Raw genomic sequence first — 25138 nt, 5'->3', positions numbered from 1 at the left:
GTCTGGTTTCACGTGTGTCTGATGCACACACTTAGAGATGAAAGAATGACAAGAAGGGGTGGGCTATCGTGTGGAGTACTCCTTAAAACAGGCCTGTGTCACAGCTCTTGGACCTTGAGCAAGTCCCTGCCCCTCTGGGCCTCATTTCCATGTCTGCACCTTTAACGGGTTGAAATTAGAGGAAGTTCAGATATTGCCAGTCACTGGCATGAAAGATTCCACGGTCTCCTGTTTCCCTTAGAGTCAGAACCAAGTGCCTCATGTTGGCCTATGTGGAGGGCAGCCTCCACCACGGCTCCCGGTGCTCACTGTCTCCTGCTGTGCACATCCTTGTGGAACCGCACAGTCATTAGGAAGTGACTTCTGAATAGAATGCAGCCAAGGTGATGGGATGGTACACAACCCGGGGCTAATAACAAAAAGCCTGGCCTTCCTTCTTACTCACAATCTTCAGCACCCTCCTTCTTTCCTTCCTCCTGTTTCCATCTCTCTCTCTCTCCAGCTCTTATATCTCTGGAACTTGGCGGAGCAAGTGGGCATGTTTTCAGTTGCCCTGTGAAGAGGCTCCCTAGGAGAGAACGGAGGGAATGATCGGCCGACAGACAGGCAGGAACTCAGACTTTCAGTCCGAACAAACCCTGTCAACACACATGTGAGTGAACTTGGGAGCAAACTCTCCCCGAGTCGAACCGCAATAAAGCCGCAGCCCCTGCTTCACAGAGACCTTGAGGCAGAGGCACCCAGCTAAGCTGTGCCCCATTCCTGGCACACAGACTTTGTGAGATCTTAAGGATTGGTTCTTTCTAGGTGGAATGTCTTAGAGCAATGCCGTCAGAGAGCAACAGAAAAAAGCACAGTCTGCCAGTTCCTGCCATCCAGCCCTGCTGTGACCCCGTCTGACCTCCTCTGTTTTCTCAGGCTCCTTCCAGCCACATCGCCACCTCTCTGACCTTGTCTGGTCAGACCCACTTCTTCCTATGAGTCTCTGCACGAGCGGTGCCTTCTCCCTGACACTCAAACTGTTCCCAGACACAGGCAGGCGTGCCTCTCATCTGGCACTCTGCTCACAGCAAATGTCACCTCCGTGAGGCCTTTCAGAGCCTCCCAGGGACAGTCTCCAACGTCACAGATCTCCCACCTGGAAGGGCATATCATGGTTTCCTCCTTCTTGGTGTCATTTGGATCAAGTGAGTCCATGAAGGAGGGCTTTCTGCTTGGTGGAGGCAGAGGCAGCTTCTTCCGGTGACCTCAGGATCATGACTGTCTCTTCTGGGCTAAATGTTTCCCCTCCCAAGTCCATTGTGAAAGGAAACCGTCATTTCTTCTCTTCCCTGGGTCTGGTTTCCCCCAAGAACACAGGGAGCCATCCTTCTCCCTGGAATGCGACACCAGCCCCTACACCCATAGCCAGAAAATTAGCGCCCAGCTTCAAACACCACCAGATCCTGAAGTCAGTTCCTGCTGAGGCCTCCCATCCATTTTGTAATTCAATGGTAACCCCTGAGGTCATGTAACTCTACAAGGCCAACATTACCCCCATACCAAAACCAGACAAGGACAACACAAAGAAGAAAAATTAAAGGCCGATATGGCTGATGAACATAAATGCAAAAATCCTCAAAAAATATTCAGAAATCAAACCAGCAATACATTAAACAGATCATACACCATGATCAAGGGGGATTTATACCAGGGACGAAAGGATGGTTCAACATCCGCAAGTCAATCGATGTGATACATGACATTGACCAAATGAGGAAGAAAAATCACATGAGCATCTCAATAGAGAAAGAATTTGACAAGACCAAACATCTGTTTACGATAAAAACTTTTGGGGCTGGCCCAGTGGCGCAGTGGTTAAGTGCACACGTTCTGCTTTGGCAGCCCGGGGTTTGCGAGTTTGGATCCCGGGTGCAGTCATGGCAGTGCTTGGCAAGCCATGCTGTGGTAGGCATCCCACTTATGAAGTAGAGGAATGTGGGCATGGATGCGAGCTTAGGGCGAGCATGCTTCAGCAAAAAGACGAGAATTGGCAGATGTTAGCTCAGGGCTAATCTTCCTGCAAAAAAGAAATACTGTGAATAAAATTGGTATAGAAGGAAAGTACCTCAACATAATAAAGGCCATATACCACAAACCCACAACCAATATCGTACTTAATGGTGAAAAACTGAAAACCATCCCTCCAATGAAGGAACAAGACAAGGGTGCCCACTCTCGCCAATCCTATTCAACATAGTACTGGAGATTTTAGCCAGAGTAATTCAGTAAGAAAAAGAAATGAAAAGATCCAAACTGGAAAGGAAGAAGTGAAACTATCGCTGTTTGCCAATGACATGATTCCATCTATAGAAAACCCTAAAGAATTCATCCGAAAACTATAAGAAATAATCAACAACTACAGCAAAGTTGCAGGATACAAAATCAGCTTACAGACATCAGTTACATTTCTATATACTAACAATGAACTTGCAGAAAGAGAAGTCAAGAATACAATTCCATTTAGTATCCCAAAAAAAGAATAAAGTAAAAGAATAAATTTAACCAAAGAGGTGAAAGACCTTTACACTTAAAACTATAGGACAGTATTGAAAGGAGTTGAAGAAGATATAAAAAAATGGAAAGATATTCCATGCTCATGGATTGGAAGAATAAACATAGTTCAAATGGCCATATTACCAAAAGGAATCTACAGATTCAATGCAATCCCAAACAGAATTCCAATGACGTTCTTCACAGAAATAGAACAAAGAATCCCAAAATTTATAGGGAACAACAGAAGACCCCAAATAGCCAAAACAATCCTGAGAAAAAAGAACATAGCTGGAGATATCACAATCCCTGACTTCAAAATATACTACAAAGCTATGGGAATCAAGACAGCATAGTGCTGGCACAAAACATACACACAAGCACACACACACACAGAGATCAGTGGAACAGAATTGAAAGTTCAGAAATAAAACCAAAGACCTATAGATAGCTAATATGTTACAATGGAGCCAAGAACACACAACGGAGAGAGGAAAGTTCTTTCAATAAATGATGTTGGGAAAACTGGACAGCCATATGCAAAAGAATGAAATTAGCCTATTTTCTAACACCAGACACAGAAATTAATTCAAAATGGATTAAAGACCTGAATGTAAGACCTGAAACCGTAATACTCCTAGAAGAAAATACAAGCAGTATGCTCTTTGACATTGGTCTCAGCAGCATCATTTTGAACATCATGTCTACTCAGGCAAGGGAAACAAAAGAAAAAGTAAACAAATGGGACTACATCAAACTAAAATGTTTCCTCAAGGCAAAGGAAACCATGCACAAAACAAAAAGACAACCCACCAACTTGGAGAAAATATTTGCAAATCATATATCTGACAAAGGGTTAATTTCCAAAATGTAGAAACAACTCACAGAACTCAACAACAACAAAAACCAACCTGATCAAAAAATGCAGAGAGGATATGAACAGATGTTTTTCCAAAGAAGATATACAGATGGCCAACCGGCACATGGAAAACATGTTCAACATCACTAATTATGAGGGAAATGCAAATCAAAACTACCATGAGATGTCACCTTACCCCTGTCAGAATGGCTATAATTACCAAGACAAAAAACAACAAATGTTGGAGAGGTTGTGGAGAAAAAGGAAACCCTCATACACTGCTGGTGGGAATGCAAACTGGTGCAGCCACTATGGAAAACTATGGAGATTTCTCAAAAAATTAAAAATAGATATACCATGTGATCCAGTTATTCCACACCGGGATAGTTATCCAAAGAACTTGAAATCAGCAATTCAAAGAGAATTATGCACCCATATGTTCATTGCAGCCTTATTCACGATAGCCAAGATGTGGAAGCAACCCAAGTGTCCTTCAACTGAGGACTGGATAAAGAAGAGGTGGTGTAGATATACAATGGAATATTACTGAGCCACTAAAAAGGACAAGATTGTCGCATTTGAAACAACATGGATGGAGCATGAGGGTGTAATGTTAAGTGAAAATAAGCCAGATAAAGACAAACACTGCATGATTTCACTCATCTGTGGAAGGTAAACAAACACATGGTTAAAGAGAACAGACTAGTGGTTACCAGAGGGAAAGGGAATTGAGGGGCAGGCATAAGAGTTAAAGGGCACATGTACATGGTGAGTCACAATAATGTACAACTGAAATTTCACAATCTTATAAACTGTTATGACCTCAATAAAATCTATTTAAAAAGTGTGAGCTGGTAAAATCTAGATCAATTTTTGCAAAATTGGAAAGTGGCTATGAGAGAATGCACCTATGCCCCCGTGGCTTACAAATCTAACAACAGAAGTGGAACAATATGCACCCATCGCTTAGAAATCAAAGCGGTAGCTTCGAGGTCAGGTAACGAAAGAACCGTTTGCCTTACTCTCTCACAAAGATTACAGAGGATTTCAAAGCACATCCCAACATCTGGATGCACAACCAAAAGACATGTACTTGGCAGTTGACATAACATGCACAGTGCTTCTATGAGCTGTGAATGAGGAGTATTAAGGTAAGAACTGCCAAGGAATCTGGCCTGACAGTGGTGCTATCAAAATATTAAAAGAAAATCAATAACACACCTGTGGGTAATCAGAGAGATTAGTGACAATATAAATGTTTGAAAGGTCAGAGATTATAATTTCTATTAAACCCCCACTTAAATTTTCTGCACTGTGCAGAAGAAAATTAGATATTGGAGACCAGAAGAAGGCTATTATAAACTTAACTATATGGTGACTCCAGTTTCACACATGACATTTTTCTGGCATTGTTAACATAAACTCATGCCCCTGTTACACAGTCTTTGAAAAGAAACTAATATTTCTCCACAGGGATATAAGCCAAGAGGCAGTTGCTTTCATTTGGCAAGGACTGTAATACAGCATCATTCTTCTAGCTCTTCCTGTAATTTTATAAGTACCCAATTCCCTGGATTAAAGATTTTACTGCAGAAAATTCATACATGCATTCTGTTGTCTATACAGAACCCAAAGAACACAGTAAGAGACGTAAAAATAATTTACAGAAATTAACGAAGAACAGGCATTTATAATGTGAAAAGTTAAAAGATTGAACTACATAAATAAGGTAAATTGTAGATTACCTTTCAATAAACTAATACAAGTATCACGATTTAGGTCTTTCATGGTTTGAGACTTGTTATTCTAGACAAACTCTCTAATCCTGAGGCAAAGTGTCCTGTATAGAGAAAATTTCTTAGCTGAAGAGGTTTTTAGGGCTTGCTTTATGTCCCTGTTTCAGACTGTACATAAAAGGTTTTAGCGGGGTCTCATCATAGTCTACGTCACTGAGGCTGTTGCGCTTGTGCTGGAGTTTTGCACGGCACAGAACGAAGATGCTTTCCAAGGACTGTGCAATAGGACAAAGAGACCACTGAGACGTGAGACTTGCAAGTGGAAAATGCTTTATACTTGCCCCCAGCCAACAAAATGTTCACAAAAGAGGTTACAATCTTAGAGCAAGAAAAAAGAGTATCAGTGAGTGAATTAACACCCACAAGTCCAACTACAAAATTCATCACTAGGACATTGAGGGAAGTGTCAGAACAGGCGAGGAGGATCACCTGATTGAGTTCACAGAAAACATGAGGGATTTCTGACTCTGTACAAAAAGAAAGTCGCAAAATGGTTAAGCCCTGTAATAAAGTCTCCAAAACGCTCAAAAACCAGGATGCAAGGGTATGATACCATAGAGCCTGGGGTTCCTTATGACCGTGTAGTGCAATGGGTGACAGATGGCTGCACACTGATCAGAGGCCATCAATGAAAGAGGAAGTTATCTAATCCTCCAAAAAGGAAGCAAAAACACACCTGGGTGAGGCAGCCTTTCATAGGTTGACTTTGGATGTTCAGCAACATATTTGTTATGGTGGTGGAGGGGGAGCAGTTATCTGCAGAGGGCACATTGGAGAGAAAGACATACATGGGAGGGTAGGGAGACAGTCAGTGATAGTAGCCAAAATCAGCAGAGTTCCCAAGGAACATGACTAGACACATTGACAGGAACAGCCAAGAGAGCAGTGGCTGTAACTCTGCTTCTTCTGAGAGTCCCAGGAGGATAAAGTCAGAAATGCGGATTTCATTTCTTTGCTATATGTAACTGATGAAACTGCTGGAATAGAGACAAGAGCATTGCAAATTTAGCCAAAAGTAGATATCAAAAATTAAGAGTAACGCTGTGATGACTGTTTTAAACAACTTTAATTAGTTAATTTTTATATATTATCTACGGATCTGGCACATGTAGCTGATAATATCAAGGAATCCCACATGCCCCGTGCCTTCCACGCAGATGAAACTGATTATCCATCCTCACTCTTAATCGAAACCTTTCCAAGGCAATGTTTTCCTACATAAATTCCCTGAGACTTTCTTTTTGCTTATTTTAACAAATATTGTAACCTATTTTTTTGTGCCAACTATTGTTGAACACTTTGGGGAAAGCAGTGATATCACCTTTACATAAGCTTGATCTTGAAGAGATTTCTCCTAGGATATGTGTGTGTTCCACTTGACAATAGAATATTAGTATATCAGTAAATGATATTTCAAGTGATGGTTACATATATGTAATATTATATGTGATATCTAAACAGCATACATTTTGTGTAATGTATACAAATTGGATATGTCCTCCCTTCATAATTTTCTCTCTCTCTCTGTTTCCAGTTGGTCTAAGTTCTGCATTTTTTATTGCATAACACAGCTTCAACTTGCTTTACCTGTGTATAGTTCACTGATAACTTCCGTACTTTCTACACACACACACACACACACACACAAAGAGGAAGAAAGAGATAGATCCATGATTGTAGTGTCGCATACCCTTCACCTAAATCATCACTGATTTAGGCAGTAGAGAACAGGCTAGTAGATGAGCCAAAGAGCGCTCTCTCCTAGGAGAGTTGAGTTTTGTAATCCAGGCATTCCAATGGAGTCATCATGGCTTAAGGATCAAAAACACCAGACGGAGTTGGAAGCATTAACACCAATCCTTCCCAAACTCTTCCAAACATTCAAGAGGAGGAAATACTTTCTAATTAATTTCATAAAGCCAGCATTGCACTGACACCAAAGCCAGATAGAGACATTGCAAGAAAAGAAAAGTACAGACCAACACTCCTTAGGAATATAGATGCAAAAATCTTTGACCAAATACTAGCAAACTGAATTTGGCAGGCTTTTATTCATGCTATATAAAATTTGCACCATGACCAAGTGGAATTCATTCTTGGGATATAAGGATGGTTTAATTTATGAAAATCATTCCTGTAATACATCATATTGACAGTATTAAAGGAAAAAAAGCACACGATCATCTCAATTGATGCAGAAAGATAATGAGAAACTTCAGCATATTTTCATAATAAAAACATTCAACAAACTAGGAACTTCCTTAAGCTAATGAAAGCCATATATGAGAACCCACCACTGACATCATGTTCAATGGCGAAAGGCTGAAAACGTGCCCTGAGATCAGAAACAAGAAAAGCATATCTTCTTTCACAACTTCTATTCAACATTTTATTGCAAGTTGTAAACAGAGCAGGTAGGCAAGAAAAAGAAATAAAGGTACAAAATTAAAAAGGGAGAAGTAAAATGACTTCTGTTCAGAGAGGACATTATCTTCTTTTTTAAAAAAGCATAAATCTTCACAAAAAAAGAAAAACTGTTAAGATAATACATTCAGCAAAGCTGCAGAATACAAAATCAATCACAAAATTCATTTGCTTTTCCACATGCTATTACTGAGCAATTGAAAAAGAAAATTAAGAAAATAATTCCGTTTACAATAGCATCACAGAGAATAAATAGTTAAGAATATCCAGGAGACAAAATATTTGTGCACAAGAAACTACAAAACAAATACAAACTACAAAACAATACAAAGAAGATATAAATAAGATGAACCACATCCCATGTTCACGGTCTGGAAAACTGTAAATTGTTAAGATTGAGAATACTATGCAAAGTGATCCATAGATTCAAGGCAATTTCTATCAAAATGCCAACCATTTTAATGAATTAGAAAATCCCATTTTAAAACTCACATGGAATTGCAAAGGACCCCTAACAGCCAAAACAATGTTAAAAAAGAACAAAGTTGGACGAATCACAATTCCTGATTTCAAACCTTGTTACAAAACTACGGTAATAAAAACAGCTTGATACTGTCGTAAGACAGAAATATAAACCAGTAGAATATAATGGAGGGCACAGAAATGAACATATATTTATGTATATATGTAAAAATGATTTTTGGCAAGGATGCCAACAATATTCAATATAGAAATGACAGTCTTCAATAAACAGTGCTAGAGAAATTGGATACACATGGAAAAGAATGAAAATGGACTCTTTTTTTTAACTTATTTTATTGCAGTAACATTGGATTATAACATTATATGGCTTTCAGACATACATCGTAATATATTTCTAATTCTGTGTAGACTCCATCATGTTCGCCATCCAAAAACTAATTATAGCCCATCACCTCACGTGTGAGCTTAATCCCCCTTTTTGCCCTCCCCCCTCCTCCCTTCCCCTATGGTAACCACCAATCCAATCTCCATTGCTATGTGTTTGTTTGTCGTTGCTCTTATCTTCTACTTATGAGTGAGATCATACGGTATTTGATTTTCTCCTTCTGACTTATTTCACTTTGCATAATACCCTCCAAGAGCCATCCATGTTGTCACAAATGGCCGGATTTCATCATTTCTTATGGCTGAGTGGTATTCCCTTGTGTATATATACCACATGTTCTTTATACATTTGTCCCTTGATGGGTACCTAGGTTGATTCCAAGACTTGGAGATTGTGAATACTGCTGCAATGAACATAGGGGTGCATGTATCTTTATGCATTTGTGTTTTCAAGTTCTTTGGACTCTTTCTTTACACTATATACAAAAAATTACTCAGAATGGGTTACAGAACGAAATATGAGATAAAAATATGTTATGTTTAGAAGAAAACATAGGAGGAAATCTTTGTGATGTTGAATTTAGCAATGGTTTCTTTGGCAATGGCACCAAAAGCACAGCTTAACACAACAAAATCAATAAACTACACTCCAAAAAAATTAAACTTTTTGTGCATCAAATATGCAATCAACAGCATGAAAAGAAAACCCATAGAATGGGGAGGACATCTACAAATCTTCTATCTTATAAGGGATTAACATCTAGAATATATAGAAAGCTACTACAACTTAATAACCAAAAACAAGCAAATGGATTAAAATATGGGCAAAGTTAGTGGTTAAGTTTGGTGTGCTCTGCTTTGGTGGCGTGGGTTCTGTTCCCGGGTGCAGACCTGCTGTGGCAGTGACCCACGTACAAAATAGAGGAAGATATTAGAGCAGGGTAAATCTTCCTTAAGCAAAAAGAGGAAGATTGGCTACAGATGCTAGCTCAGGGTGAATCTTCCTCAGCAATAAATACATAAATAAATGGCTGAAGGAATTGAATAGACATTTCTCCAAAGAAGATATACAAATAGCCAATAAGTACATGAAAAGATATTCAACATTGTTAGTCATTAGGGAAATGAAAATCAACTCCATAATGCTATACCACTTAACACCAATTAAATGGATATTATTGAAGAAAAAAGTAACAAGTGTTGGCTAGGATGTGGAGAGATTGGAACCCCTGCATACTGCTGCTGAGAATAGAAATGGTTCAGCTCCTGTGAAAAACAGCGTGGTTCCTCCAGAAAATGTATACACTGAATTGTCATATGACCAGCATTTCCAACCCTAGGTACATCCACAAAAGGATTGAAAGCAGGGATTCAGTCAGATATTTGTACGCCAGTAGTCAGAAGAGCATTCTTCACAATAGCCAAAATGTCCCAATCCTACCAGTGGACTAATAGAGTAACAAAATGTGATGTACGCATGCAGTGAATATTACTCACAAAAATGAATGAAATACTGATACAGATCACCACATGGATGATCCTTGAAGACACTGTGCTAAGTGAAATAAGCCAGACACACACGACTCACACACACACACACACACACACGCACACAAATATTGCATGACTCTATACATATGGCACATTGGTAAAGTTATATTCAAAGAAACAGAAAGTAGAACAGAGATTACTGGGAGGCACAGGGAGGATGAAGAGGAGTAACTCTTCAAAGGGCATAAAGTTTGAGTTTGGGATAATTAAAAAATAATAATAATAAAAACTTTGGGAGAAAGACAGTGGTGAAAGCTTCCCAAAAATGTGAACGTACTTTATGCCAGTGAGTTTTACACTTAAAATTGTCAAAATGGTAAATTTTATGCTACATATATGTGGCTATAATAAAAACTATTCATTTACAACAAAAACTACTAGTGAATTCTTCCAAACATTTGAGAAAGAAATCATACTAATTCCCAACAATCTGTTCCAGAAAATATAACCAGAGACAACACTTTCCAACTCATCTTATGAGGCCAACAGTACCCTAAAAGCAAAACTAGAGTTTAAAAGTAGGGAAAACTTGAGAACAACATTTCTCGTAAATGAGCAGGTACCATCTTCTATGAAATATTAGAAAACTGAAGCCAACAATGTAAAACAATCATACACCAGGACAAAGAGGAAATTTTTTCAGGTATGCAAGGTTGTATCAGCATTCCAAAATCAAATCAATGTGATCCACCCTGTCACAGGCTAAAGGAGAAATTTATACAAATATGTCAATTGGTATGGGGGGGAAGTCATCAGATAGTACATATTAGGTATGTGAGGTTCTTTCTCTATCAATTGCACCTCATTAAAGCTCTTACAAAAATGAACTTAGATACAGAATTTACACTTTCACAAACTTTTAGAAAATGGAACAGAGACCTAAATGTAATGCAAAACAATACAACTTCTAAAAAGATTATGCAACAAACCCTAAGTGGACTCGAATCTGGAATTATGTTATTAAGATACAAACTGAAAATATAATCTATGAAAGGAAAAACTGATGTCAGACTTTATTTATTATTTTGGTAAGGAAGGTTGACCCTGAGCTAACATCTGTGCCAATTTTCCTCTATCTGGCCTGTGGGATGCTGTCACGGCATGGCTTGACAAGCTGTGTGTAGGTCTACACCCAGGATCCGAACCTGTGAACCCCAGGCTGCCGAAGTGGAGTGCCTGAACTTCACCACTGTGCCGGCGGGCCGGCCCCAAGTTAGACTTTATTAAATTAAAAACTCCTGCTTTGTGGAAGGCAAAATCGATGAGTCAAAAGACAAATTACAGACTGGCAGACGATATTTGCAAAACAGATATATGATAAAGAAAATATGTCCAAGATATACGTAAAGAATTCTGAAAAGTCAACCATAACAAAAAAAAAACAACCTTATTGAAAAATGGGCAAAAGACCTGAATATATCCCTCACCAAAGAAGACATACAGATGGCAAATGAGCCTGAGGACAAACGACCACCGCCACAGGTAATTTGGGAATTTCAAATAAAACCTCAATGAGACACTTCTACACACCTATTAGAACTGATAAATGCAGGAAACTGACAATACCAACTGCACGTGAGGATGTGGGGCAAAACAAACTCTCATTCATTGTGATCTGGAAAGCAAAATGGTACAGCCATATCAGAAGACAGTTTGGCAGTTTCTTACAAAGATGAGCATAGTCTTACCACACAATCCAGCAACTGCATTCTTAGGTATTTACCCAAGTAATTGGGAAATAGGTTTACAAAACACCTGTGGGCTAATAGAGATAGTAGCTTTATTTATACTTTCTAAGCACTGGAAATGACCAAGATGTTCTTCAATAGGTGAGTGGAGAAAGAACCGGGGTACGGCTATAAAATGGATTATTATTTAGTGACAAAAGGAAACAAAGCATTAAGTGAGAAAAAGACATGAATGAATTTTAACGCTTATTTCTAAGTGAAAGAAGCGATCTGAAGAGGCTATTGTAGAACACCAATTTTATGTCATTCTAGGAATGGCAAATGTATAGAGACAATAAAATGTCAGTAGTAGCACGGTCTTCATGGAAGAGGAAGGAGGTTGAATGGATAAAGCACAAGGGATTTTTTAGTGCAGTGAAACTCTTCTGCATAATACTGTAAATATGGACAAAACCTTAGATAGTTATCAAAATTCTGAATTTTACAACACAGAGAGTGAAACAATGTGTGCAAGCAAAAAGCCACGTAGTTGTCCAAGAAAATCCCAAGTGAATGAAAAATGTGAAAAAATCTAACTGTATTACAAATATATGAAACCAGCTGAATGAAGGGAGTGGGTGAAAAGGTGCAGAAATATATAATTTGGGAAGTGAGTCGAGTCTGTAAAACTGAAGATGAAAGAAACTGTGCAGACGCACTGTATTGTAGCTGATAAAGTTGTGACCCGGGGGGTATTGTTAACAATGCTGATACTTCTATACATGTGGACTGAAAATGAGCAGATAAGTAAACAGATAGTGAACAGTGGGCACAAGGTTATTATTTGGAGTAGGAGTTTACAGATAAGCAAGGAGAAGAGGCTAGAATGATCCACGTGGTAATAGAGTTGGAGACATCAGTGTGAACTTACTTTAGCTGAACATAGACACAGAAGGCTGTGTATAGATATATTTATAGGTGTTTGAATACACACAGGCCACTACACTCAGATATATTTCCCTGCTATGTCCGCTGAAAGGATCTAATGCCCTCACAGCAGCAAACACACCTAGTATCCAGATCTTAATTCTAATACCACAGTCCAACAAAAGGAAACAGGGTTCCTTGTAGAAATAACCAATTCTAGGATTCGGGAAGGAAATGTAGGAAAATGAGACTAAAGTGTCATTCAACATAAGAAAGTAATGAAATGCTACTCAAAAAAAGCCAAGAATGATAGGGGTATGCCAAAGGGACACATCAGCGAACTGAAGGAGCTCTCAATCGCCAAAGCTGGAACAACCTGAGAAACAAAATAAATAAAGTTGTTGGATTATAACCCGGAGAATGTATGAATATCAAGGACTGTACCAATGTAAATAACTGAATAATAAGGAAATGAAAAGACACAAATCTCCTGTGCGGGAGAATACCAATGATTCACTCGGACATTCTGCTCTAAAGGAGGTCGGGGCTAACTCTCCGCTTCTTAGGCGCGGGCTGCACAGACAAAAGTCCCTACAAAGGGCACGGTGTGGACAGGGGACAGAAAGACTGCGCAGGGGAGACATCTGACAAACGCTGCCTCAGCCAGGTGACCAACATCAACATCAATGGGGGAAGGCACAGGGAGAGCATGGACCCTTGAAATGCTGAGATGAAAACGGCAATTTACCTCTCTGTTCTCCTTGCCCCAAATCCATAATCCCAATCTAATCATGAGAATAAAACAGACAAATTCTGTTGAAGAACATTTTACGAAACACCTGACCATTACTCCCTAAAACTACCAACTTCTTCAAAAACAGGGAAAGCCCGAGAACCTGTCACAGCCAGGGGAGGCTAGGCAGAAAGGACTAAATGTAGTGTAGGATAACAGACGGGATGCGTTCATACGAGCAGAAACTGGGAACGGAGCTGAGGGAAACTCTCCGCACTATCACAGCAAGTTTTTCTAAGTGTACAACTGTTCGAAAATAAAGTTAATTAAATATTAGAGTACTAGAGAAATGCAAAATACCTGGAAACCATGAGTTCTGAACATGTCTCCAGACTCCATGATGTACCCTGCACAAGGACTGTCACTACAGTCACATTCTTCATGAAATAGGATCATGATACCAAATTCATAGTTTCTGGGAGATTTAAATAATGAATATAACATTTCTGGCATTGTTTCTAGTAAAAATTCACTAGCTAATAGAAAAAGTAGTCAGAATTTTTGGGTACATTATTTTTCACCCCTCGGAGACCCGTTCCTCTCCTTCCACTCCCAGGGTTTCTGTGCTGTTTCCGTCCCTCAGTCTCTCTCACATTTTGAAAGCAGCAACAGTCTGTTCCTCACATTGACCTGGGTGACTTTTACACAGAGCAGACCTGATCACAGCTGCCCCCTCGCATGAAACCTGCACTTGGAATCACCTGGATGGTGTCTCTGAGAGGAGGGTCTCTGAGTAGAAATATGATTTCTGCTTGGATGGTAGAGGAGGGAGACGGAAGGTCTGTCACCAGACAAGAGAGCAAGAAGGAGTCAAACCTCAGTTATGAACAAGACTTAGGACTCCAAAAGCAACAGCCACATCCCACCCAGTCCAAGGTGGCACATGCTGAGGGGTTACAGCAGAAGGGACATTTACAGATGCCTATATCTGCTCATTTGGTACATTTTCCTCTGGTTATTCCAACCCCTGAGTGCATAATTTCCCTGAGAGACACTGGTCTGTTCAAGAGGGAGATTTTTCCACTGATTCTCTGTTTCTTGGAGATCAGGTTAGAAGTCAGTGGGAGCCAGTTTTGCTTTCTCTTTTTCATTTAACCCTCCTGCCTTCCAGAGGTCTAACTTCCCAGTACATTACCACATCCCTGAGTTTAAGTTCTGTCTAATGGCTAAGACAGAGAAACTTGGGGATTAGGCCTCTTGTATCTTCAAAGTATTAATTTTTGAGGGGGACACAGCCCCTGATGTCTCCAGAAAATTGCTTTTCCAGTCTTCAACAAGGGTTGTGAGAGAAGTGTTGCATTTGGGAGTAGCCACTGTGGGAAAGGTTCAAGAGCATGAAAACCAAGAAGGTTTATCTGAGGTGACCTGAGCGCCAATCCTGCCTAACCCAGATTGCAGAGCTCAATGTGTTTGTTTGCTTGCTTTACCATGTAATTAATGTATTCATTTGTAATGTCAAAACAAAAAGTGAATGTTGAATTCAGCAATACACGGGTCCAATGTTGACAGTTAAATTAGAGTAACGGATGCTCAGTTAGAAAAGGGAATGAGAGGTATAAAGATCTCCCAACTGAGCATATTTGATTTTTTTTCGCTTCATCTGTATCTTTCTTCTCTCTGTTTTTGAAGTGCTTCTCATGTTTTCTTAAATACGGGACCCAATGTTTATATGAATATGGAGTCCCAAGTTTACATGTTCATGGGAGACTTACAAGCTGGAATTTGGGTATACTTACATGCTTTAGTGTAAAGATAATCTGATGTTGACATCTTCCCTTGTGTCATTTCTGTCCTAATTATTGTGGCTGGGGTCAGAAGTGCCTGGTAGTAGCACGGCCCCAGGAAGTCACAGCAGAGTGTGTGTGTGTGTGTGTGTGTGTGTGCTGGTTGTGCATGTGTGCCTGTGCATTTTGCAAGACTAACACAGTTCTCGGGGCAGTAGTACCTAGCCCACATACTCCAAAATACGACCCTTAAAATACAGATGCCAGAATGTTAACTAATAGATGGAAATGACAGGATCATTTCTACCCTCGGGATTTCTTGGAAACAAAATTAATAAAGAGCATTTGAATGTGGGGCTCTCTGTGTCTTGAAATTTCAGCTGACACCTGAGCTTATGAGATCTCTTTTCCTCCTCATCCATTTTATTCTCTCTCTCTCTGTTTATTGAGTAGATTTTTTAATGTTTATATTAATGGATGGCAGAAAATGGTCAGCCCAATAGGGAGCCCAAGTTTATTTGGGCTTAAGAAGTGGAATTTCTGGGAACCATGTCCATATTACACAGAAGAAGAGATCATTGATCTGGCCAACTTGGATTGTGTTCATTCCTAGAATTTTCAGTATGCGTGGAGCTGAGAAAGACATGGGAATAACACAAGCCAGGAGGCCGTGGTGTGCCGCAGGTGCGTGTGTCTGTGTGACCTGTGGAGTGTGGGAAGTCCTCAGAACAGGGGTAGCAGGACTCACATATTCTAAGGTGACTCTTACAATAGATGGGCCAGTATTCAGTCAAGAGAAAGTATTAAGACAGGGATCTGTTTCAATTCAGAAGATCAAAAAAGGTCAAGATGTAGAGTTGCTGAGGTTTCAGCTGTAGCAGAGAGGCCACCTCACTCCATAACACTTCTGACACGATCTCTCATCACTCTCTCGGCCTCATGCACTTTGCAACATTGACTTCACTTTTTTTGGTTAAATTGCCAAAGACTTGGAAAAAAGGAATATAACAAAAAGGTTTTTTCGAAATTCAGAGAGGAAGCAGTATCTAAAGTTAAAATTTTATTTCATATGAAGATGTAGGAGTTTAAATATGCTTATTGTAGATACAGATAATCTTTAATCAAATGTAAAGGAGATTGGCTTCCAGATTATGGGCAAAAGTGATACACCTTTTAGAAATAGATGTAATCACAAAACACGAAAAGAAAAAAACAAGGATTAACAGAGATGTTAAAACAAGTTGGAAATATGTATTGAGTGATTTATTAGCACAATATGCAGAAGAACCTTCCACGGGGCCTTTGCACTGACCATTCTCTCTGCCGGACACACACTTCCCCACATAAACTTGCATCTCCCGCTTTGTCCTACTTGAGGTCTGTGTTCACATGTCACCTTGTTTTCAGGTCTTGACTAAATACGCATGAAAAATAGAACACCCTCTTTGCTCTCTCCTTTACACCTGCTTTCCTTTTCCTCAGCCACCTGCACCATCTGAAATGTTATGTAATTTTATCATTTGCCTACACTGCATGTTCATCTCCATGAGTGGTGATGTATTTTGCAGCCCTCCTGCTGGGTGGGGGTCCTTTTGCTGGTATCCTTTACTCTTACTCCAAGATAGTTTCCTGCATCTGTGGAATCTCATCAGCTCAGGGGAAATACAAAGCATTTTCCACCTGAGTGTCTCACCTCTCTGTTGTCATTAAAACTGTAGAATACATGGCCCTTAAGAAAAAAAGTTGATTAGCGCAAAAATTCCTTATTTTATTGTACAGTCTTAGGAGTGTACCTCAGCTCTGCTGCCACCCACAGCTCACACTCAAGTGCAACAGCCTCAGTGATGTACACTGTGCTCACACCCATGCTGAACCCCTTCATCGACAACCTGAGGAACAAAGACATAAAGAAGGCTCTGAAATCATTCCTTGTGAAGGAAACTGCAAAATTGTCCCAGCACTGAAGAAGTGCCCATGATTGCAGAGGTCAAAACCTCAGAGACAGAAGATATGATCATTTGATCACACATTTGAAGTGATATTGTTTTTCTATTTATTTCCTGGTATTTCTACTTCTTTTACCTCAACTTCTCTATTCAAGTAACTCCCTTTATTAAGCTTTCTGCTCTCTTCGATAACTAACATTTTTTCCCTTTGTTGTTTTCTTACTTTTCAAAATTTATTCCAGTCATGGATCATAAAATTTGTAAATTCCCATTAGCTTAATGAAACAGCATGGATTTTTTTTAGAATAATTTTTCTCAAATGGCATATATCATAACAAATAATTTTTCTTTTGTTTTACTAAAAGAATTGTCATGAATTGTATTACTTGTATGGAAAAACAAACTACACTTGACGAGCATATCAGATGCAGCATGAGGGATCCCCAAAGGGGGCCATATCCATAGACATAATAGTAACATTAATTTTTTTACCACAAATGATAAATTGTGGCATTTCAGGTATGTTAATGCGAGTTTGTGTGAAAATTAGTCATTTTATTTCCTTCTTTCCTAGAAGTCACTTCCACCACATGGAACCAGGCAATAATACACAAATTTCAGTATTTCTGGGGATCTTTGCAGTTAATGAGTGTGGAAAAATAGCGTATCAACTGAGCAGGGAAGTACAGTGAAGTGAGGGTGTTTCTGTCTTTATTTTTGAAGTGAAGCGTGTTTGACTGTATTTCCCTAATGAGAAAGATCCAGACTAAGGAATGCTTGAAAATATTATCTTACATCAGCAGGTCATGAGGCATATCAATCATGCTATCTTCTCACTCTGGGTATTCGCATGATAGAAAATTATGTAACGTGTGAAAAGAGGTACGCTGATGAGCCTTACTTTCCAGTTATTTCATTACCCGTGAACCTGACTGTGTTTGTGGGTTTGTAGCCAGTGTTTTGATTTTCAATCTCTTTGGTTTCCTACAGTTGTTTTGAAAGTACTATATTCAGTCAGTAGCATTCTCACTGAGATTCTTCCTTCCCTAAGTTGCTAGTAGCCCTGTGCTTCTCTGCTGTGAATTGTCCATGGGAGTCCTTAGCTTTTGTATGATGAGGTCACAGTGTTTCTATTCCTGTTTCTGTATTTATTCCTTCAAAAAGTAAAAGGATTTTTTTTCACCAACTAGCTGTTTTCCTTTTGGTTCACTGGTTCATGTATAGATCTATTGAGGAGAATGGGTAAGAGTTTATAAATTCTGTGGTCGATTCTATCAGTTGTTTATCTTGTGTTACTCCTTGATTCATTATTTTGATGGTCCCCAAATTTCTCATGATGTGGCTGTGCCATTTACACTTTCGATGATAGGGATGTTGAATGATCATTATCATTGTCATCCATTATGCTCAGGATATCTATCTTTTATGATTAAAGAATGACTCAAAAGAGAGCTTGACTTCCTGTCCAGCCATGTGAATCTGGGTCCCAATTTTCCTGAACAAACATGCATGTCCTTTCAGTCTTTTCTGGTTACCTGGAAATGAACCCTTACTAGAGGTTTAAAATACAGCTGTCTGAAATAGAGTAACTATGAATGCTGTCTTCAAAGATAAGAACAAATGCCAAGAATAATCAAGCAGATTATTATAATTGTCCTCCCTTCTGTTCAATTTGATTATTGAATCAGTTACCTGTTGCTGCATAACAAGCCACCCTGAAAGAAAAAGATTTAATATATTACCTCTATTACCAAAGGGATTGCATGGTGGGGAGTTGTTCTGAGCTCTGCTGCTCTCATCGTGGGTCTGCAAGCTGTGAGTCTCCACATTGTGTCTCTAAGGCTCATCCATGATATGGTGTGAGGCCATGGTGCTCTTCTCACTTGAACCAATATGTGATCAGTTAACTTTGTTTCTATATATATATATTTTTTTTTTGAGAAAGATTAGCCCAGAGTTAACATCCCCCCCAAATCCTCCTCTTGTTGGTGAGGAAGACTGGCCCTGAGCTCACATCCATGCCCATCTTCCTCTACTTTATATGTGGGACGCCTGCCACAGCTGGCTTGACAAGTGGTGCCATGTCCGCACCCGGAATCCGAATCCGTGAACCCCAGGCCACCGAAGCAGTTTTACCCAAAAAAAAGTGGATCAAGTGTAAACTGCTTTAATTTACTTCTACTGTCCCTGTATCCATTGATGACACTTTTTTTCTGCCCAGATAGAAGAGATGTCTCCTACCGGTGCTCAGTGTGAAGCAGCTGCTTGTGCTCCAGATCCTGTTCTGATCCCGGCACCTCTAGAATTTTCTCTTCGTAAGTAATTTGTTGAAGAATAATTACATACTACAAAGTGCACATATTTTACATGTATAACTTGATGAATTAAAAGAGGCATGCAAAAATTATGGTACACACTACATTTCCATTTGTGTAAAATTTAAGAAAGTTCACAATAAACTTTAATGGCCTTTTAAAGTAGTTGTTAAAATCGGCTGAGACTTAGTCTTACTCAAATCCCCACCCCTGGGGCAGCAACCCACAAACAGGGGGACCTCACAAACCTGGCGCTTCTCCTCAAAGAGTGAGGGACTCACACCCCAACTCAAGCACCCCAACTCTGAAGATCTGTATTTGCAAGACAAGTCCCCAAAACATCTGACTTTGAAAACAATTGGAGATTATGACCAAGAGCCCAAATGGATACAGAAAATGGAGAAACTGCTCTTAAGGAGCTTGTGCAAGTACTCACTTGCTTCAGTGTCCAATGCAGAAGCAGCAGTTTGAAAAGTGCCCAGACCATATGTGAAGGGGAATAATTTGCCAACCTTAATGCATCCACCAGAGGGGGAGTGCTCTGTCAAGGTTCTTTCTGAGGAAGGAGGCACTGGTGGGTACCAATTTTGTGCTCTTCCTTTGCTTTGCTTAAGTTGCCTCACTGATCTCTCTGCCTCGCTAAAACGTCAGGCACCCCTCCTGTTCCCCCTCTGCCTTGCTAAAGCCAGTTTGTGCCATCCCTGCCACCCCTACTGCCTAGCTAACACCTGCAGGCGCACTTCATGAGCTCTCCCTCTGCCACACTCCACAGTGCCAGTGTCTCATGGAGGGGAGATTGTACATATGCCTGGTACCCATGCTTTTTATCTTACATACAGAGCCCCAGTTTTTATGGTAGCAGCCTAGGGGGCACCACTTGGAAAGCTGGCTGACGAGGCCAGGAGGGCTTGTGCTCTTGGGTCCGATGGACTATAACCATCAGAGAGACAGTTCTTGGCTGACAGCCACCCCAGGACACTTCACTGATGGCAGACTGAAACATAGCACTTATTTTTTCCAAAAAAGAGCCCTATTTACTTGTCCAGGAGCTTTAGTCTGACAAATTCTGGTCTGCCATATTCATAAAGGCCAGGGGAGGCCTTCCTAGGGAACAGAGGCCATGGATGCAGTCTTTGGGCTCTCCCTCTGCCCTGCTCCAGCCTTCTGGTATCTCCCAGAAAGGAGTTTATACCCTTGTCTGGTGCCCTATTTTTTGCTGCTGCTGCCAGGGACATCTCTATATCACCTGGCTCTGTAGCCCAGCAGATCTTATGTGCACTGGCCCCTCAAGAATATAAAGAACAGAAAATGTGTCATTAAACAGCAACTGCCCTCAGGGCACAGCAAGGAGCAAGAGGCCCAGGAGCTCAGTCTCTCTGTGAAAGAGGCTTACAGCTTATCACTGCAGCTGCTGCCTGAGGGGCAGGCTTCTACTCTAACACACATCTAAGGGCTCACCAAAACCTGCCCAGAGGTCTCAGAAGATGGGCCCTATCTAACACTCTCTCTACTGCATCTGGACCTCCAGTGTCTCTGGGAGGGGTTTCCTCGTGTCTGATGCCCCAGGTTTACATCTAGTACCTCAGCTTCTGTTGCGGCTCAACAAGGGACTCTCCTTGGTCACCGGCTCTCAGACAGTGTCAACTGGTGGGGCCTTCTTTGCACTCTCTCTGTCTTACCACAGCTCACTGGTACCTCCCAGAAAGGAGCTTATACATTTGGCGTCTGGAGTCCTGGTTTTCCCAGCTGTTGCACAAAAGACACTTCCAGATCACCTAGCCTGGAGGCTGGCAAGGTTTATGATGGTGGTCCCACAGGACTCTATACATGTGCATATTTTAAAATCTGATGTCTGAGGTCCTATTTCAATTGGTCTGAAATTAGATGCTGACTGAGATTCTGCCATTTGGAACACTGACAGGTCTTGGCACACCCACAACAACTGGAAGCTAAAGCAGGATGATTGGACATCATAAAGATTTGAGAGAAAACCAAGAATTAGGGCAAGGATGAACAATAAGTTTCATCTTCCATATGAGGTCACTCTTTCAAGATAGGGAAAAGTAACTGTTTCACCTAATGCATAGAAAAGACACAGATAATCAAGCAAAATGGGGACAAAAAAGAATATGTTAAGAACAGAAAAACAAGTTAAAACCTCAGAAAAAAAACTTGATAATACAGAGATAAGTAATTTACCTGATAAAGATATCAAAATAATGGTCCTAAAGATACTCATCAAACTCAGGAGGAAGAGATGAACACACTGAGAATTTCAACAAAGAGGTATAAAATATAAGAAAGTACCAAACAGAATACACAGAGCTGAAGAATACAATAACTGAACTGAAAAATACACTCCAGGGGTTCAACAGCTGACTAGATGAAGCAGAGGAAAGGATCAGTGATCTCAAGGACAGGGCAGGGACACATAGCCAAACAGAGCAGCAAAAAGAACAAAGAATTACAAAAAGTCGCCATACCTTGAGACAACATCAAATAGAATAACATCCACATTACAGGGGTACCAGAAGGAGAAGAGGGAGAGGAAGGGACAAAAAAATTATATTTGAAGAAATAATGACTGAAAACTTTCCTAACATGGGGATGGAAACAGACATCCAGATCCAGGAAGTCCTGAGAATTGCAAATAAGATGAACCCAAAGAGATCCACACTCAGATGCAGTATAATTAAAATGTCAAAAATTACAGATAAAGAGAAAATCTTAAAAGCAGCATGACAAAACCAACCTGTTACATGCAAGGGAACCAGCATATGACTATCAGCAGATTTTTAAGCAAAACCTTTGCAGCCAGAAAGGAGAGGCACAATTTATTCAAAGTGCTGATAAAAAAATGGTTTCCACCAAGAATAATTTATCTAGGAAAGTTTTCATTTAGAACTGAGGAAGAAATAAAGAATTTTCAGGCCAAGCAAAAGCTAAAAGTGTTCATCACCACTAAACCAGCCTTACAAGGAATGTTAAAGGGACACCTTTAAGCTGAAAAGAGGCACTAATTAGCAACAACAAAACATATGAAATTATAAATCTCACTGTTAAGGTAAATATATACCAAAGGTAGTGAATTAATCACATATAAAGCTGGTATGAAGATAAAGACAAAAGTAGTAAAAATAACTATAACTACAATAATAGGTTAAGGGATACACGGAATAAAATGATGTTAAATGTGACATCAAAAACATGAAACACGAGGAGAGAGTAAAAACGCAGTTTTATAATGTGCTTAAACTTGTTATTATCAATATAAAGTAAACTGTTATAAATATAGGTTGTTTTATGTAAGCTTCATGGTAACCACAAAGCAAAAACCTATAGTAGATAAACAAAGATAATGGGAAAGGAATCTAAGCATAACAGTGGAGAAAGTCATCAAACGATAAAAGAAGAGACCAAGAGGAGAAGAAAGTAACAGAGAGTAACTACTAAAACAGCCATAAAATAATTTTAAAAACAGCAATAAACACATACTTGTCCATAATTACTTTGAATGCAGATGTACAAAATTCTCCAGTCAAGAAACACAGAGTGGCTGAATGGCTCTAAAAATAAGACCCATCTATATGATGCCCACAAGAGACTCAATTCAGATGTAAGAATATACACACACTGAAAGTTAAAATATGGAAAAAAGATGTTGTATTCCAATTACAGCCGAAAGAAAGCTGAGGTAGCTATGCTTAATTTCATAGAAAATAAGTTTTAATACAAAGACTGCAGTAATATACAAAGAGGACATTACATAATGATAAAGGGGTCAATCCAACAACAAGGTCTACCATTTATAAATACTTATGCAGCCAACATAAAAGCACCTAAATATAAAAAGCAAATATTAAAGGCAGAAATTGACAGCAATACAATAATTGTAGAGGACTTTAGTACCCCACTTACATTAATGGATAAATCATCAAGACAAGAAGGAAAATTCAACCTTAAATATCACACTAGGCCAGATGGACTTAATCAATATATATAGAACATTCCACCCAAAAGCAATGGAGCACACATTCTTTTCAAGTACTCATGAAGCATTCTCTAGGATAGATCATATGATAGGCCAAAAATATAGTCTCAATAAATTTAGGAAGGTTGAAATCACATCAAGCATCTTTGCCAACCACAATGGTGAGAAACTGGAAATCAATTACAAGCAGAAAACTGAAAATCACAAATATGTGGAAATAAAACACCACTCTACTGAACAACTAACGTGCCAAAAAATAAGTCAAAGGAGAACTTTAAAAATACCTGGAGACAAATTAAAATGTAAATATCACATACCAAAATTTATGGTATTCTGCAAAGCATTTCTAAAAGGGAAGTTCACAGTGATACAGACATACCTCGGGACAGAAGAAAAATCTCAAATAAACAATCTAACTTGACATTTCAAGGAAGTGGAAAAAGAAGAACAAACAAAGCCCAAAGGTAGTAGAAGGAAGGAAATAAAGATCTGAGAGGGAAATAAATGAAATAGAGACAAAAAAGATCAATATAACTAAAGCTGGGTCTTTGAAAAGACAAGCACAGTTCATAAACCTTTAGCCAGGCTCCACAGCAACAAACAAAGACAGGACTTGACTGAATGACGTCTGAAATGAAAGAGGAGACATCACAAGTGATACCACAGAAATGCAGTGCTGTGAGACACTACATGAACAATTATACATCATGAATTGGACTACCTAGAAGAAATGGTTAAATTCCTAGAAACATACAGCTTTCCAAGACTGCAGCATGAAGAAATAGAAAATATCAATAAACCAATTACTAGTAAGAAGATTGATATGGTAATCAAAAACCAACAAAAAATTTAAAGACCACATATTAAAAATAGAATTATACCAATCCTTCTCAAACTCTTCCAAAAACCTGAAGAAGAGAGAATACTTCCAAAGTCATTTTACAATTCTAACATTACCCCAATACCAAAACCAGGCAAGGATACCACAAAAAAAGAAAATTACAGGTCAATATCCATAATGAACATAGATGCAAAAATCCTCAATAAACTATTAGCAGACCAAGTTCAACAATACATTAAAGGGATCATGTATTGTGGTCAAAGTGGGAGTTGTTCCCAGGATGGAAGTGTGGTTTAACATTTGCAAATCGATCAACATGATGCACCAGATTAACTAAATGAAGGAGAAAAATCATATGATCATCCCAATAGATGCAAACAAAAGCACTTGACAAAATGCAGCTTCCATTTATAATAAAAACTCTCAACAAGGTGTGTATTGAGGAATTTATCTCAACAGACAGGCTATAAATGACAAGCCCGCAGCTAACATCCTACTCAACGGTGAAAAGCCTAAGGCCTTCCCGCTAAGATCAGGGACAAGGCAAGGATGCTCAGTCTTGTCACTTTTGTTCAACAAACTATTGGAATTCCTAGCTAGAGCAATTAGGCAAAAAAGGGGAAGAAATAAAATGTATCCAAATTGAAAAGAAAGAAGTAAAACTGTCAATGTTTGCAGATGGCATGATTTTATATATAGAAAACCATACAGACTCCACCAAACCACCATTAGAAATAATCAAACAAATTCAATAAAGTTACAAGATAAAAAATAAATATACAAAAATCTATCATGTTTCTGCACACTAACAAGAAACTCTCAGAATGAGAAATTGTTAAAAAAGTCCCCATTTACAATTTCATCAAAAAGAACAAAATTGTCTGTGGTCCGATGCATCAGTTGCT

The 25138-nt window shown here is 39.3% G+C and overlaps 1 pseudogene; it reads right to left on the bottom strand.

Annotated features, from left to right (window-relative positions):
• Window positions 1-5337: 5337 nt before the first annotated feature.
• On the bottom strand, window positions 5338-5977 carry LOC124240751 (olfactory receptor 7A17-like; annotated as a pseudogene).
• Between the last annotated feature and the right edge of the window lie 19161 nt (window positions 5978-25138).

The sequence above is a fragment of the Equus quagga genome, chromosome 6 (genome assembly GCF_021613505.1).
Source record: "Equus quagga isolate Etosha38 chromosome 6, UCLA_HA_Equagga_1.0, whole genome shotgun sequence".
NCBI classification, from domain to species: Eukaryota; Metazoa; Chordata; class Mammalia; order Perissodactyla; family Equidae; genus Equus; species Equus quagga.
This window is presented reverse-complemented; position numbering and strand designations above follow the sequence as displayed.